Source organism: Chlorocebus sabaeus, chromosome 9, assembly GCF_047675955.1.
Source record: "Chlorocebus sabaeus isolate Y175 chromosome 9, mChlSab1.0.hap1, whole genome shotgun sequence".
Lineage (NCBI taxonomy): Eukaryota > Metazoa > Chordata > Mammalia > Primates > Cercopithecidae > Chlorocebus > Chlorocebus sabaeus.
The window spans coordinates 79,917,880-79,932,805 of NC_132912.1; the positions used below are offsets into that span (position 1 = coordinate 79,917,880).

The 14,926-nt window shown below is 39.9% G+C and overlaps 1 protein-coding gene and 1 pseudogene across 8 annotated transcripts in view; one reads left to right on the forward strand and one right to left on the reverse strand.

Annotated features, from left to right (window-relative positions):
- Positions 1-14,926, forward strand: part of ANK3 (ankyrin 3) — a 703,328-nt gene that overhangs the window by 37,698 nt on the left and 650,704 nt on the right. The gene's annotated exons all lie outside the window — the stretch shown is intronic.
- Positions 10,365-12,460, reverse strand: LOC140712406 (ADP-ribosylation factor-like protein 4A; annotated as a pseudogene).

Here is a 14,926-nt window from a genome sequence, read left to right on the forward strand (position 1 = left end):
TATTATACTTTAAGTTCTAGGGTACATGTGCACAACGTGCAGGTTTGTTACATATGTATACATGCGCCATGTTGGTGTGCTGCACCCATTAACTTGTCATTTATATTAGGTATTTATTCTAATGCTATCCCCTCCCCCATCTCCTCACCCCACAATAGGCCCTGGTGTGTGATGTTCCCCGCCCTGTATCCAAGTGTTCTCATTGTTCAATTCCCACCTATAAGTGAGAACATAAGGTGTTTGGTTTTCTGTCCTTGCAATAGTTTGCTCAGAATGATGGTTTCCAGCTTCATCCATCAAAGGACATGAATTCATCCTTTTTTATGGCTGCATAGTATTCCATGGTGTATATGTGCCACATTTTCTTAATCCAGTCTATCACTGATGGACATTTGGGTTGGTTTCAAGTCTTTGCTATTGTAAATAGTGCCACAATAAACATACGTGTGCATGTGTCTTTACAGTAGCATGATTTATACTCCTTTGGGTATATATACCCAGTAATGAGATGGCTGGGTCAAATGGTATTTCTAGTTCTAGATCTTTGAGGAATTGCCACACTGTCTTTCACAATGGTTGAACTAGATTACACTCCCGCCAACAGCATAAAAGAGTTCCTATTTCTCCACATCCTCTTCAGCACCTGTTGTTTCCTGACTTTTTAATGATCGCCATTCTAACTGGTGTGAGATGGTATCTCATTGTGGTTTTGATTTGGATTTCTCTTATGACCAGTGACGATGAGCATTTTTTCATGTGTCTGTTGGCTGCATAAATGTCTTCTTTTGTGAAGTGTCTGTTCATACGCTTTGCCCCCTTTTTGATAGGGTTGTTTGATTTTTTCTTGTAAATTGGTTTAAGTTCTTTTTAGATTTTGGATATTAGCCCTTTGTCAGATGGGTAGATTGTAAAAATTTTCTCCCATTCTGTAGGTTGCCGTTCACTCTGGTGGTAGTTTCTTTTGCCATGCAGAAGCTCTTTAGTTTAATTAGATCCCATTTGTCTATTTTGGCTTTTGTTGCCGTTGCTTTTGATGTTTTAGTCATGAAGTCCTTGTGCATGCCTATGTCCTGAATGGTATTACCTAGGTTTACTTCTAGGGTTTTTATGGTTTTAGGTCTAACATTTAAGTCTTTAATCCATCTTGAATTAATTTTTGTGTACGTGTAAGGAAGGGATCCAGTTTCAGCTTTCTACATATGGCTAGGCAGTTTTCCCAGCACCATTTGTTAAACAGGGAATCCTTTCCCCATTTCTTTTTTTTGTCAGGTTTGTCAAAGGTCAGATGGTTGTAGATGTGTGGTGTTATTTCTGAGGCCTCTGTTCTGTTCCATTTGTCTATACCTCTGTTTTGTTACCAGTACCATGCTGTTTTGGTTACTGTAGCCTTGTAGTATAGTTTGAAGTCAGGTAGCGTGATGCCTCCAGCTTTGTTCTTTTGGTTTAGGATTGTTGTGGCAATGCAGACTCTTTTTTGGTTCCATATGAACTTTGAAGTAGTTTTTTTCCAATTCTGTGAAGAAAGTCATTGGTAGCTTGATGGGGATGGCACTTAATCTATAAATTACCTTGGGAAGTATGGCCATTTTCATAATATTGATTCTTCCTATCCATGAGCATGGAATGTTCTTCCATTTGTTTGTGTCCTCTTTTATTTTGTTGAGTAGTGGTTTGTAGTTCTCCTTGAAGAGGTCCTTCACATCCCTTGTAAGTTGGACTCCTACATATTTTATTCTCTTTGAAGCAATTGTGAATGGGAGTTCACTCAAGATTTGGCTCTCTGTCTGTTCTTGGTGTATAGGAATGCTTGTGATTTTTGCACACTGATTTTGTTTCCTGAGACTTTGCTGAAGTGGCTTATCAGCTTAAGGAGATTTTGGGCTGAGATGATGGGGTTTTCTAAATATACAATCATGTCAACTGCAAACAGAGACAATTTGACTTCCTATTTTCCTAATCGAATACCCTTTATTTCTTTCTCTTGCCTGATTTCCCTGGCCAGAACTTCCAACCCTATGTTGAATAGGACTGGTAAGAGAGGGCATCCCTGTCTTGTGCCAGTTTTCAAAGGGAATGCTTCCAGTTTTTCCCCATTCAGTATGATATTGGCTATGGGTTTGTCATAAATAGCTCTTATTATTTTGAGATACATCCCATCAATACCTAGTTTATTGAGCGTTTTTAGCATGAAGGGCTGTTGAATTTTGTTGAAGGCCTTTTCTGCATCTATTGAGATAATCATGTGGTTTTTGTCTGTGGTTCTGTTTATGTGATGGATTACATTTATTGATTTGCATAGGTTGAACCAGCCTTGCATCCCAGGGATGAAACCAACTTGATCATGGTGGATAAGCTTTTTGATGTGCTGTTGGATTTGGTTTGCCAGTATTTTATTGAGGATTTTTGCATTGATGTTCATCAGGGATATTGGTCTAAAATTATTTTTTGTTGTTGTTGTTGTGCCTCTACCAGGCTTCGGTGTCAGGATGATGATGGCCTCATAAAATGAGTTAGCGGGAATTCCCTCTTTTTCTATTGATTGGAATAATTTCAGAAGGAATGGTATCAGCTCCTCTTTGTACCTCTGGTAGAATTCAGCTATGAATCCGTTTGGTAATGGACCTTTTTTGGTTGGTAGGCTGTTAATTATTGCCTCAATTTTGGGGCCTGTTATTGGTGTATTCAGGGATTCAACTTCTTCCTGGTTTAGTCTTGTGAGGGTCTATGTGTCCAGGAATTTATCCATTTCTTCTAGATTTTCTAGTTTATTTGCATAGAGGTGTTTATAGTATTCTCTGATGGTACTTTGTATTTCTGTGGGATTGGTGGTGATAATCCCTTTATCATTTTTTATTGTGTCTATTTGATTCTTTTCTCTTTTATTCTTTATTAATCTTGCTAGCAGTCTATCAATTTTGTTGATTTTTTCAAAAAATCAACTCCTGAATTCCTTGATTTTTTGAAGAGTTTTTTTGTGTCTCTGTCTCCTTCAGTTCTGCTCTGATATTAGTTATTTCTTGCCTTCTGCTAGCTTTTGAATTTGTTTGCTCTTGCTTCTCTAGTTCTTTTAATTGTGATGTTAGGGTGTCGATTTTATATCTTTCCTGCTTTCTCTTGTGGGCATTTAGTGCTATAAATTTCCCTGTGCACACTGCTTTAAATGTGTCCCAGAGATTCTGGTATGTTGTGTCTTTGTTCTCATTGGTTTCAAAGAACATCTTTATTTCTGCCTTCATTTCGTTATTTACCCAGTAGTCATTCAGGAGTGGGTTGTTCAGTTTCCATGTAGTTGTGCATTTTGAGTAAGTTTCTTAATCCTGAGTTCTAATTTGATTGCCCTGTGGTCTGAGAGACAGTTTGTTGTGATTTCTTGTTTTTTACATTCGCTGAGGAGTGTTTTACTTCCAACTATGTGGTCAATTTTGGAATAAGTGCAATGTGGTGCTGAGAAGAATGTATATTCTATTGATTTGGGGTGGAGAGTTCTGTGGATGTCTATTAGGTCTGCTTGGTGTAGAGCTGAGTTCAAGTCCTGGATATCCTTGTTAACTTTCTGTCTCATTGATCTGTCTAATGTTGATGGTGTGGTGTTAAAGTCTCCCATTATTATTGTGTGGAAGTCTAAGTCTCTTTGTAGGTCTCTAAGGACTTACTTTATGAATCTGGGTGCTCCTGTATTGGGTGCATGTATATTTAGGACAGTTAGCTTTTCTGGTTGAATTTATCCCGTTACCATTATGTAATGGCCTTCTTTATCTCTTTTGATCTTTGATGGCTTAAAGTCTGTTTTATCAGAGACTAGGATTGCAACCCCTGCATTTTTTTTTTTTTTTCCATTTGCATGGTAGATCTTCCTCCATCCCTTTATTTTATTTATTTATTTATTTATTTATGTATGTATGTATGTATGTATGTATGTATGTATTTATTTTTGACACGGAGTCTTACTCTGTCACCTGGGCTGGAGTGCAGTGGCCAGATCTCAGCTCACTACAAGCTCCGTCTCCCGGGTTTATGCCATTCTTCTGCCTCAGCCTCCTGAGTAGCTGGGACTACAGGCACCCGCCACCTCGCCCAGCTAGTTTTTTGTATTTTTTAGTGGAGACAGGGTTTCACCATGTTAGCCAGGATGGTCTCAATCTCCTGACCTTGTGATCTACCCGTCTTGGCCTCCCAAAGTGCTGGGATTACAGGCTTGAGCCACCGCACCCGGCCATCCCTCTATTTTAAGCCTATATGTGTCTCTGCACATGAGATGGGTCTCCTGAATACAGCACACTGATGCGTCTTGACTCTTTATCCGATTTGCCAGTTTGTGTCTTTTAATTGGGGCATTTAGTCCATTTACATTTAAGGTTAATATTGTTTTGTGTGAATATGATCCTGTCATTATGATGTTAGCTGGTTATTTTGCACGTTAGTTGATGCAGTTTCTTCCTGGCATTGATGGTCTTTACAATTTGGCCTGTTTTTGCGGTGGCTGGTACCAGTTATTCCTTTCCATGTTTAGTCCTTCCTTCAGGAGCTCTTGTAAGGCAGACCTGGTGGTGACAAAATCTCTCAGCATTTGCTTGTCTGTAAAGGATTTTATTTCTCCTTCACTTATGAAGCTTAGTTTGGCTGGATATGAAATTCTGTGTTGGAAAGATCTTTTCTTTAAGAATGCTGAATATTGGCCCCCACTCTCTACTGGCTTATAGAGTTTCTGCCGAGAGACCCACTGTTAGTCTGATGGGCTTCCCTTTGTGGGTAACCCGACCTTTCTCTCTGGCTGCCCTTTACATTTTTTCATGCATTTCAACCTTGGTGTGTCTGACAGTTATGTGTCTTGGGGTTGCTGTTCTTGAGGAGTATATTTGTGGTATTCTCTGTATTTCCTGAATTTGAATGTTGGCCTGCCTTGTTCAGTTAGGGAGGTTCTCCTGGATAATATCCTGCAGAGTGTTTTCCAACTTGGTTCCATTCTCCCTGTCACTTTCAGGTACACCAATCAAACGTAGATTTGGTCTTTTCACATAGTCCCATATTTCTTGGAGGCTTTTTTTGTGTCTTTTTACTCTTTTTTCTCTAAACTTCTCGCTTCATTTCATTCATTTGATCTTCATTCACTGATACCCTTTCTTCTACTTGATTGAAGCAGCTACTGAAGCTTGTGCATGTGTCACATAGTTCTCATGCCATGTGTTTCAGCTCCATCAGGTCATTTAAGGTCTTCTCTATGCTGTTTATTCTAGTTAGCCATTTGTCTAATCTTTTTTCAAGGTTTTTAGCTTCCTTGTGATGGGTTCGAACACCCTTCTTTAGCTCAGAGAAGTTTGTTATTACCGACCTTCTGAAGCCTCCTTCTGTTAACTCATCAAAATCATTCTTCATCCACCTTTGTTCCATTGCTGGCAAACGACTGCAATCATTTGGAGGAAAAGAGGTGCTCTGGTTTTTAGAATTTTCAGCTTTTCTTCTCTGGTTTCTCCCCATTTTTGTGGTTTTATCTACCTTTGGTCTTTGATGATGGTGAACTACAGATGGGCTTTTGGTGTGGATGTCCTTTTTGTTGATGTTGATGCTATTCCTTTCTGTTTGTTAGTTTTCCTTCTAACAGGCCCCTCAGCTGCACGTCTGTTGGAGTTTGCTGGAGGTCCGCCCCAGACCTGTTTGCCTGGGTATCACCAGAGGAGGCTGCAGAACAGCAAATATTGCAGAACAGCAAATATTGCTGCCTGATCCTTCCTCTGGATGCTTTGTCTCAGAGGGGCACCCAGCTGTATGAGGTGTCTGTCAGCCCCTATTGTGAAGTATCTCCCAGTTACGCTACACTGGGGTCAGGGACCCACTTGAGGAGGCAGTCTGTCCGTTCTCAGAGCTCAAACTCCATGCTGGGATAACCACTGCTCTCTTCAGAGCTGTGAGACAGGGATGTTTAAGTCTGCAGAAGTTTCTGCTGCCTTTTGTTCAGCTACACCCTGCCTCCAGAGGTGCAGTCTACAGAGGCAGGTAGGCCTCATTGAGCTGCAGTGGGCTCCACCCAGTTCCAGCTTCCCAGCTGCTTTGTTTACTTAGTCAAGGCTCAGCAATGGCAGACACCCCTCCCCTAGCCTGGCTGCCGCCTCAGAGTTTGATCTCGGACTGCTGCACTAGCAGTGAGCAAGGCTCCGTGGGTGTGGGACTTGCTCAGCCAGGCACAGGATATAATCTCCTGGTGTACCATTTGCTAAGACTGTTGGAAAAACACAGTATTAGGGCAGGAGTGTCCCGATTTTCCAGGAACCATCTGTCACAGCTTCCCTTGGCTAGGAAAGGGAAATCCCCCGACTCCTTGTACTTCCCAGGTGAGGTGATGCTCTACCCTGCTTTGGCTCACCCTATGTGGGCTGCACCCACTGTCCAACCAGTCCCAATGAGATGAACCAGGTACTTCAGTTGGAAATGGAGAAATCACCCATCTTCTGCCTTGGTCACGCTGGGACCTGTAGACCGGAGCAGTTCCTATTCAGCCATCTTGGAATGATCCTCAGATATTTCTTAAGAAATAAATTATTTAAATACTATTTATCCTAGTTTTTACTGCTTTCTAATCTGATTTCTTTCTCATTACATGCCCAGGATACTACCTTAAAGTTAATATTTGCTATTCTCAAGCATGTTTGTATACTACAATGGCATGTTTGCATCCATAAAAAATGTGGCATATTGTTTTGTATTTAATATGTTTCAAACATCATATAACTGTGTTTATACTATACATAAAATTTTGTGCCCTTTTTTCCCTCAATATAATTTTGAAGTTTATGTATATAAATCTAAAAATCCATATAAATGTAAATTACAAAATGAATGGCTCTAGTTAATTTTTTTTTTTTTTTTTTTTTGTGATGGAGTCTTGCTCTGTCACCCAGGCTGGAGTGCAATGATGGCATGATCTTGGCTCACTGCAACTTCCACCTCCTGGGTTCAAGCAATTCTCCTGCCTCAGCCTCCCTAGTAGCTTGGATTACAGGCACCTGACACCACATCTGGCTAATTTTTGTAGTTTTAGTAGAGTCGGGATTTTGCCATGTTAGCCAGACTGATCTCAAAGTGATCCGCCCACCTCAGCCTCTCAAAGTGCTGGGATTACAGGCCTGAGCCACCATGCCCAGCCGGTTCATTCATTTTTAACTGCTGTAAGTGATTTCATTTGAAAAATACATCTTTATTTATCTATTTGTTTGTTTACTTATTTATTTTTGAGACAGGGTCCCACTCGGTTGCTCAGGCTGCACTCTAGTGGCACGACCACAGCTCACTGCACCCTCGACCTCCCAGGCTCAAGTGATCCACCTACCTCAGCCTCCCAAGTAGCTGGGACTATAGGCATGTGCCACCACATCTGGCTAATTTTTTATTTTTTGTGGAGTTACAGTCTCGCTCTGTTTCCAGGGCTGGTGTCAAACTCCTTGACTCAAGCATTCCTCCTGCCTTGGCCTCCCAAAGCGCTAAGATTATAGGTGTGACCCACCATTCCTAGCCAAATATACCTCTATGTAGGCATTCATTCTCTGTTGACAAACATTTTATTTGTTTCCATCCCATTACTTTAGAAACAAAGTCAGCATTACATAGTGGGTAAAACAGGGATACTGAAAGTATTTTCTAGGTTCAAATACTAATTTTATCTTTTTTTTTTTGAGACAGAGTCTCACTCTGTCACCCAGGCTGGACTGCAATGGCGCGATCTCAGCTCACTGCAACGTCCGCCTCCCGGTTTCAAGTGATTCTCCTGCCTCAGCCTCCGAGTAGCTGGGACTACAGGTGCATGCCAACACACCTGGCTAACATTTTGTATTTTTAGTAGAGACGGGGTTTCAATGTGTTAGTCGGGATGGTCTCAATCTCCTGACCTCGTGATCCACCCGCCTCGGCCTCCCAAAGTGCTGGGATTACAGGCGTGAACCACTGCGCCCAGCCTGATTTTATATCTTAATAGCTGCCTTGCCTTGGGCAAGTGACTTAATCCCTCTTGCTTTACTTTCCTCATTTATATTATGGTATATTCACAAAGTGGAATATTATATAGCAGCTGACAGAAATAAAATCTAGCTATATCAATTTTAAACTTTTTATTGTGGTAAGAACACTTAGCATGATATCTATCCTCAACAATTTTTTGAGTGTACAACAAGAGTATTGATTATAAGTACAATGTATGGCAGATCTAACTTATTCATTTTACGTAACTGAAATTTTATGTTAATTAAATAGTAATTCTGGGCCAGGCATGATGGCTCATGCCTGTAATCCCAGCACTTTGGGAGGCCAAGGCGGGTGGATCACTTGAGGCCAGGAGTTTGAGACCAGCCTGGCCAACATGGCAAAACCCTGTCTCTACTAAAATACAAAAAATTAGCAGATGTGGTGGCATGTGCCTGCAATCTCAGCTGCTGGGAAGGCTGAGGCATAAGAATCACTTGAACCTGTGAAGGCAGAGGTTGCAGTGAGCCAAGACCACACCACTGCACTCAAGCCTGGGTGAGGAGAGGTCTAAAAAAAAAAAAAGGTAGTAATTGTTCATTTTCCTCTGCTCCCAACCCCTAGAAATCACAATTTCACTCTTTGATTCTATGAATTTCACTATATTAGGTACCTCATGTAAGTGGAATCATGAAATGTTTCTCTCTCTGTGACTGGGTTATTTCACTTAGCATAACATCCTCCAGGCCCATTCATGTTGTTGCATATTGCAGAACTTCCTCTTTTAAGGCTAAATGGTATTCCATTCTATGTATATACCACATTGTCTTTATTTATCTGTGAATGGACATTTAAATTATATAACCACATCTTTGCTATTGTGAATAGTGTTGCAGTGAACATGGAACTGATAATGTTAGTATCTCTTCAAGATCCTGATTCCAATTCTTTTGGATAAATACCCAGAAGTGTGATTACTGGTTCATATGGTAGTTCTATTTTTAATTTTTTGAGGAACCTCCTTAACTGTTTTCCGTAGCTGCCGTGCTATTTCATATTGTGACCAATACTGTGCAAGGGCATCAGTTTCTCCACATCCTCACCAATGCTTGTTGTGTATGTGTGTGCTTGTTAATGCATGTGAGCCGATATCTCCTTGTGGTTTTGATTTGAATTTCCCTAATGATTAGTGATGCTGAGGATTTTTTTTGTATGCCTGTTGACCATCTGTATGTCTTTGGAGAAATGCTTGTTCAAGCCCTTAGCCCATCGTAAAATCAGGTTCCTAGGTTTTTGTTTGTTTTTTGCTATTGAGTTGTAACAGCTTCTTATATATTTTGGAGATTAAATCCCTTATCGGATATGGTTTCCAAATATTTTCATTTCCTAGGTTGTAGTATAAATATTAATAAACTATTGAGGGGAGATTGACTGTGATACATATAGTCATGTGTTGCTTAATGGCAGGGATATGTTCTGAAGAATGTGTCATCAGGAGATTTCATCCTTGTGCAAACATTATAGAATGAGTTTACACAAACCTAGATGATAGAGTCAACTACACACCTAGACTATAGCCTATAGCTCCTAGGCTGTAAGTGTACAGCATGTTACTGTACTGAATACTGTAGGCAAATATAACACAATGGATGTATTTGTGTATCTAAACATAGAAATGATACAGTAAAAATATCATATTTATAATCTCGTGGGACCATGATCATATATGTGGTCAATCATTCACTGAAACATTGTTACACTTTACACTATTTTGGAGGATGCATGATTGTATATGGGTAGATGTGGGTTGTTGTGAAGATCCTAGCATTCCTATTGGATACTAAGTTTATGGGTGCTTGTTACATCTGTAACATAATTAACAAAGTAATAAGTTCATGTGGTTCAAAAATGGACCTATGAAGAGACTATGTGATGAACAAAGGATAATGATTAATTTAATATTATGTACATGAGGCCTAAGATTACACCACAATTAAAAGTAAAAAGATAATAATACCTACAGTTGTTAGGAGGCTTAAATGAGTTAATATTTATAAAAAACTTTTAATAGTTCCTGGCACATAGAAAATACTATACAAGTATTTGTTATGTAAAATATATGTACATCATTAACTTTACAAGATATTGCCAGATTGTTCTGCAAAATATTAGTACTAATGAATTTTATAGCTTCCTTCCACTCCAAATGCCACAAGCAGGGTAAGAGATGACATTTCTTTATATTCTTTTACCACTTGAAACAATGAGATTTCTAAAATTTTATCAATTTTTGGTTGTGAAACGAATCTCATTGTGGCTTTAATTTGCTACATTTTCCTAATTTAAAATGAGATTGAACAACTTTTAATATATTTAATGTTATTTCAATTTCCTCTTTTATAAAATGCCTAATTATATTCTTCACTCATTTTCTTTCCTGTAAGACTCTTCATGTTTTACCTATTATCTTCAATACTAAGGTTTGTAAACACTCCTGATGTCTCATAGTGCACCTCCATGCACACTTATTTAAAATTATCTTAGCTATTCTTGGCCTTCTAAAAAAATTGATACCAGTTTGTCAATTTGCATAAAAAATACGATTTTGACTTTAATTGGAATTGAGTTTATAGATCAATTTTGGGGAGAACTGACACATAAAAAATGTTTTACTAATAACTTTTTAAAAATATTTATAGCTAGGGTTGCTCTATTACTTTGTTCTGTATTTTTTCTTATTCTATTTATGTGTTTATATATTACTTCCCATTCTTCTGTGTTTGGAGCAGATGCACTTAATTGGTGAACTTGTCATCTTCATTAAAAGTCCTCTGTTCTTTACATTTTCTTCTTCGTAGATCTTGCTAGCATTCACAGTTCCAACTATCACCTTATGGAAATGAATCCTCAGTCTCTTTCATAGCTTGTCTAGTCCTGCTTTTAATTCCCAAGGTCATCATTCTAGATTCTTGTTTTCCATTGCCTTTTTTCAATTACAAATATTATCCATTCTGAAGTGTATTGCCAATGTTTTTTAGATTAGCTGATGTTTTGCCAGTCTTCTCTTCATGAGTGTAGGTTATTTCTATATAATAAACATGTTGTAAATCTTCAGCAAAGGCTAGTAATTTGACTACACTTTAAGGTTTTGTAGACTAATGTTGGTACGTTTACAAGGTCTTTCTTTTATCAAGGTAAATAAAAGCATTTGGACATCAAATATTGTTGGCCATCTTGTCTTTTACATGGGTTTTTGAAAGGGTGTTTGGCCATTATGCATTATGAACAGAGTAGATGTTCTGCCTGAAAAGCACTCTTCCTGATTTTCTGCATTAAGGAAAAATATAAACAATATATTTATGACTGTGGTTTGCATGACCATTCCTCAAGATGCTAGAACTTCCTTTGAGTTATTTTGAAGGCAGCTAGGGCCTAAGTGGATGAGGCAGCTGCATTTCTCCATTAGGGCTTTGAACAGTCCTGCCAAGAAAAATCTAAATGATTTAAAACACATTCTCAGTCCAGAACTTTAGTGAGCATTTTCTAATAACTGAGGAGGGGCATTAAAAACCATGTCCACATTTATTTTTTCATTCTTTAATGTTTTGTTTCACTAACTTCAGGTCAAATTTCTACACCTGTGTTCTGGTCAATTTCCTATCCTTGCTTGGCTTCCCCAAATGCTAGTACCAAAAGATTTGTGGGTCAGGGAGAAGGGACCACTTTAAGAAGCACTGCATTTACTCATCCTCCACAAGGCAACAGAGTTGGGCATCTGATTGTTCAACAAAACAAAGCTTTAATAGCATCCAGGCGGGCAGACAGGCAAACCACGCTGTAGACACTCTTCTATTTGTCAAAATCAGACCAGAGAAGACCTCCTCCACACAGATATAATAGGTATTGATATTCATCTTTTCTTTTTCTGTTGCCACATTTAATCTTTTAATGATCATATCATGTAGTTTCTCAAGTCCTTCCTTTAGGTCATCTCCTGTGATTGCACAGGTAGGCTGCAAATGCCAAGGAGCTGATGAGCTCAGTTCACCCATTGCTAACAATTTCTCAATTTCTGAAGGAGATAGTGAGTTCCTCAAGTCTTGTTTATTAGCGACTATCAGTACAGGGACTCCTTGATTTTCTGATATCCTAGTTATTTTGTGAAGCTCAGTTTTGGCTTCTTCCATCCTTTCGTTATCAACAGAGACCACAAGAAATACAATGCCATCTGTGCAATCTGGTATATGACTTCCACAGTGGCATGTGTGGAATTTCTCCTGACATCTACATCCCAGAAGTGAAAAGTGACCGTTTTAGAATTTCCCAGGGTTACCTTAATTTTCTCAGTGTTAAATGCTTTGGTAGGTACAGTATTTACAAATTCATTGAACTGCAGCCTGTATAAGACAGTTGTCTTTCCAGCACAGTCCAAACCCAGCATAACAATGTGGAAGGACTGAAATGAAGGCAGGCTGGACAGGATAGAAGTCTGGTCTGATAGTCAGTTCCCCATTTCCAGCTGCAAATAAATGTCCAAATTTTCCTCTTCTTGCTTTAGAACTTCTCTTTGTAGGTTATCCAGCTATAAGACTGACTAACCATCCTTCCCTCCCCTTCACTCATTATATCTCTCAGCCCTTGGTGAGGTGCGCTGATACCCGTTCGCTGGCACCAGGGAGGCGTGGGCGGTGGCGGAGGCCTGAGCGCCAGGTGGGCGCCGCACGCCAGACTGCCCTAACGGTGATCGGTGATCGGTGATCGTCAGGCAGCTCCACGCGACAGACCCGGCCCCCTGCCCGCGCGCCCCTAATCACTACTAAGGATTATCATAGATGTCAAACTGCTTCTCCCTCCCTTCCAAGAGAATTATTATTCATTTTTTCTTTATTTAATGTTAATACTTTTCTTGCTTCATCCATGATTGCCCACCTATTTTGACCCCGTATAATCGTTTGATATAATTCTTTTGGTTCACATTGACTAAACAAACACATAAGCAAAAATTAAGGGCACATAGCTTAAAAGCATTCTTAGAGAATGATGGTATTTCCATGAGTTTTAAAGAGTAAGTTTATCTGAAGTAAACCTACCTTTCTTCCTTCCTTCTATCTGTCCGTCTGTCCATCTGTCTGTCCTTCAATCCTTCTGTTCTTCCTGCATGCCTACCTTTCTTAATTAAAAGAAATGCATCTATGTGGTTGCCAGGTATGGGCAGGAACATTGACATGAGAATTGAAGACCTAGATGTAGTTCTGGTTTGGCAAATTAAATTCTCTGAAACTCGATGCTAATTTGGAAAACAAGGCTGATGCTTGTTTTCTGAAGAAAGGAAACTGAAGAAAGGAGAGTAAGAGAGTTTAGAAAAATATAAAAGGAGAGCAATCAGGTGGATTTTACTGTCTCTAAATTTTGAGCAAACTGACTTTTAGAATGGATATGGAAGAAGGCAAACCTTGTTTCTAAAAGGAAACCCACTTGTGAAGTATCTTCAAAGTGAAATTCATAATCATGTTTCTAGTTCGGCTTCCTTTTTGGGGATAACGACAAAGTACTACACCCTGTGTTAGAGAGTGATATGGCTGCAGTCAGTCCCCCATTAATTATGAAGTTTGGTAGCATGGATTTGACTTATTTTACTATTCTGTTTCTTCCAAAAAGCCCCATGCATGCTCAGAGTTGATAACTGTACCAGATATTGTGGGATAGTTTCAGCACTTACTGAACAATTTCTAAAGGCCAGAAATCATCAGTTGTCCCTTATGTTATGTTAATAACCTTACTAAACAGATGTGGTGATAACAGTTTAACTGATGTGTAGGCAGAAACTTTGTCAAACCATGAGTTTTCTCTGCTCTCAGACCCCCACAGCAGTCATCAACAGAGAATACTTCTGTGACCAAAGATGTGGGGGTTCTTCCTCGTACACCAAGCCTGGACACCAGCTGGTGTCCTTCAATTCAGTTCTGACACTGTCTACCTGGAGATGGTGTCAGGTCCCATAGGTTGAGGGTTTAGTCCCACAAGACCACCCCTTTCTTCCCCCACAGTTGAAAGTCAGGGCCTCTGGAACTTCTGAGCAACTGGCTTCAAGTTGGGATTCCCATGAACCCTTCTTTGGGTTCAATTAATTTGCTAGAGCAGCTCACAGGACTCAGGGAAACATTTACCTATGTTTACTGGTTTATTATAAAGGACATTATGAAAGGTACAGATGGAAACATGCATAGGGCCAGGTATGGGACACAGAGCTTCTATGCCCTCCCCCAGCACACCATTCTCCAGGAACCTCCACGTGTCTAGCTGTCTGGAAACTCTCTCAATACAGTTCTCTTGGGTTTTCATGGAAGCTTCAGGACATCAACATTCCTTCCCTCAGAGTATGGGGTAGGACCCTAACCCGGAAGGGTCTTAAGACCCTCAGTCAGAAAGGCAGGGAAGAGTGGAGTCCTTCCTTGGGGCAGCGGAAAGGAGGGCAGGAGAAGGTAAGAGGCCTGCACCTGAAGCCTAACACACCCAATATTATAAAAAAAAGACTGTAACAAGGGCAATGGGAGTCAGGAGCCAGGAACCGGGCCAAAATCCAATATCTATCATAACATCACACTGATGTGGAAAAAAAAAAAAAAAGAGGCTTGGAGAAGTTGTTCCTTGTTTTAAATCAACAGGTATCAAGTGGCAGAATCAGGATTAGAGCCCAGGGTGTCCGATTTGGTGTTGCGTGTGCCTTCCACTGGAAAACAGCATGGATTGGTGTTAGTAATGTGGCTTCTAGAATCTGGCTGTGTGACTTTGACCTTGGACAAGTTATTTAAGCTGTCTAAGCCTCCGTTTTCTCATTTAGAACATGGGAGTGCTAATAATTATTTTGTTTTTTTTAAGAGACAGAGTCTTCCTCTGTCATCCAGGCTGGATTGCAGAGGCATGATCATAGCTTGCTGCAGTCTTGAACTTCTGGGCTCAAGCAATCCTCTCGCCTCAG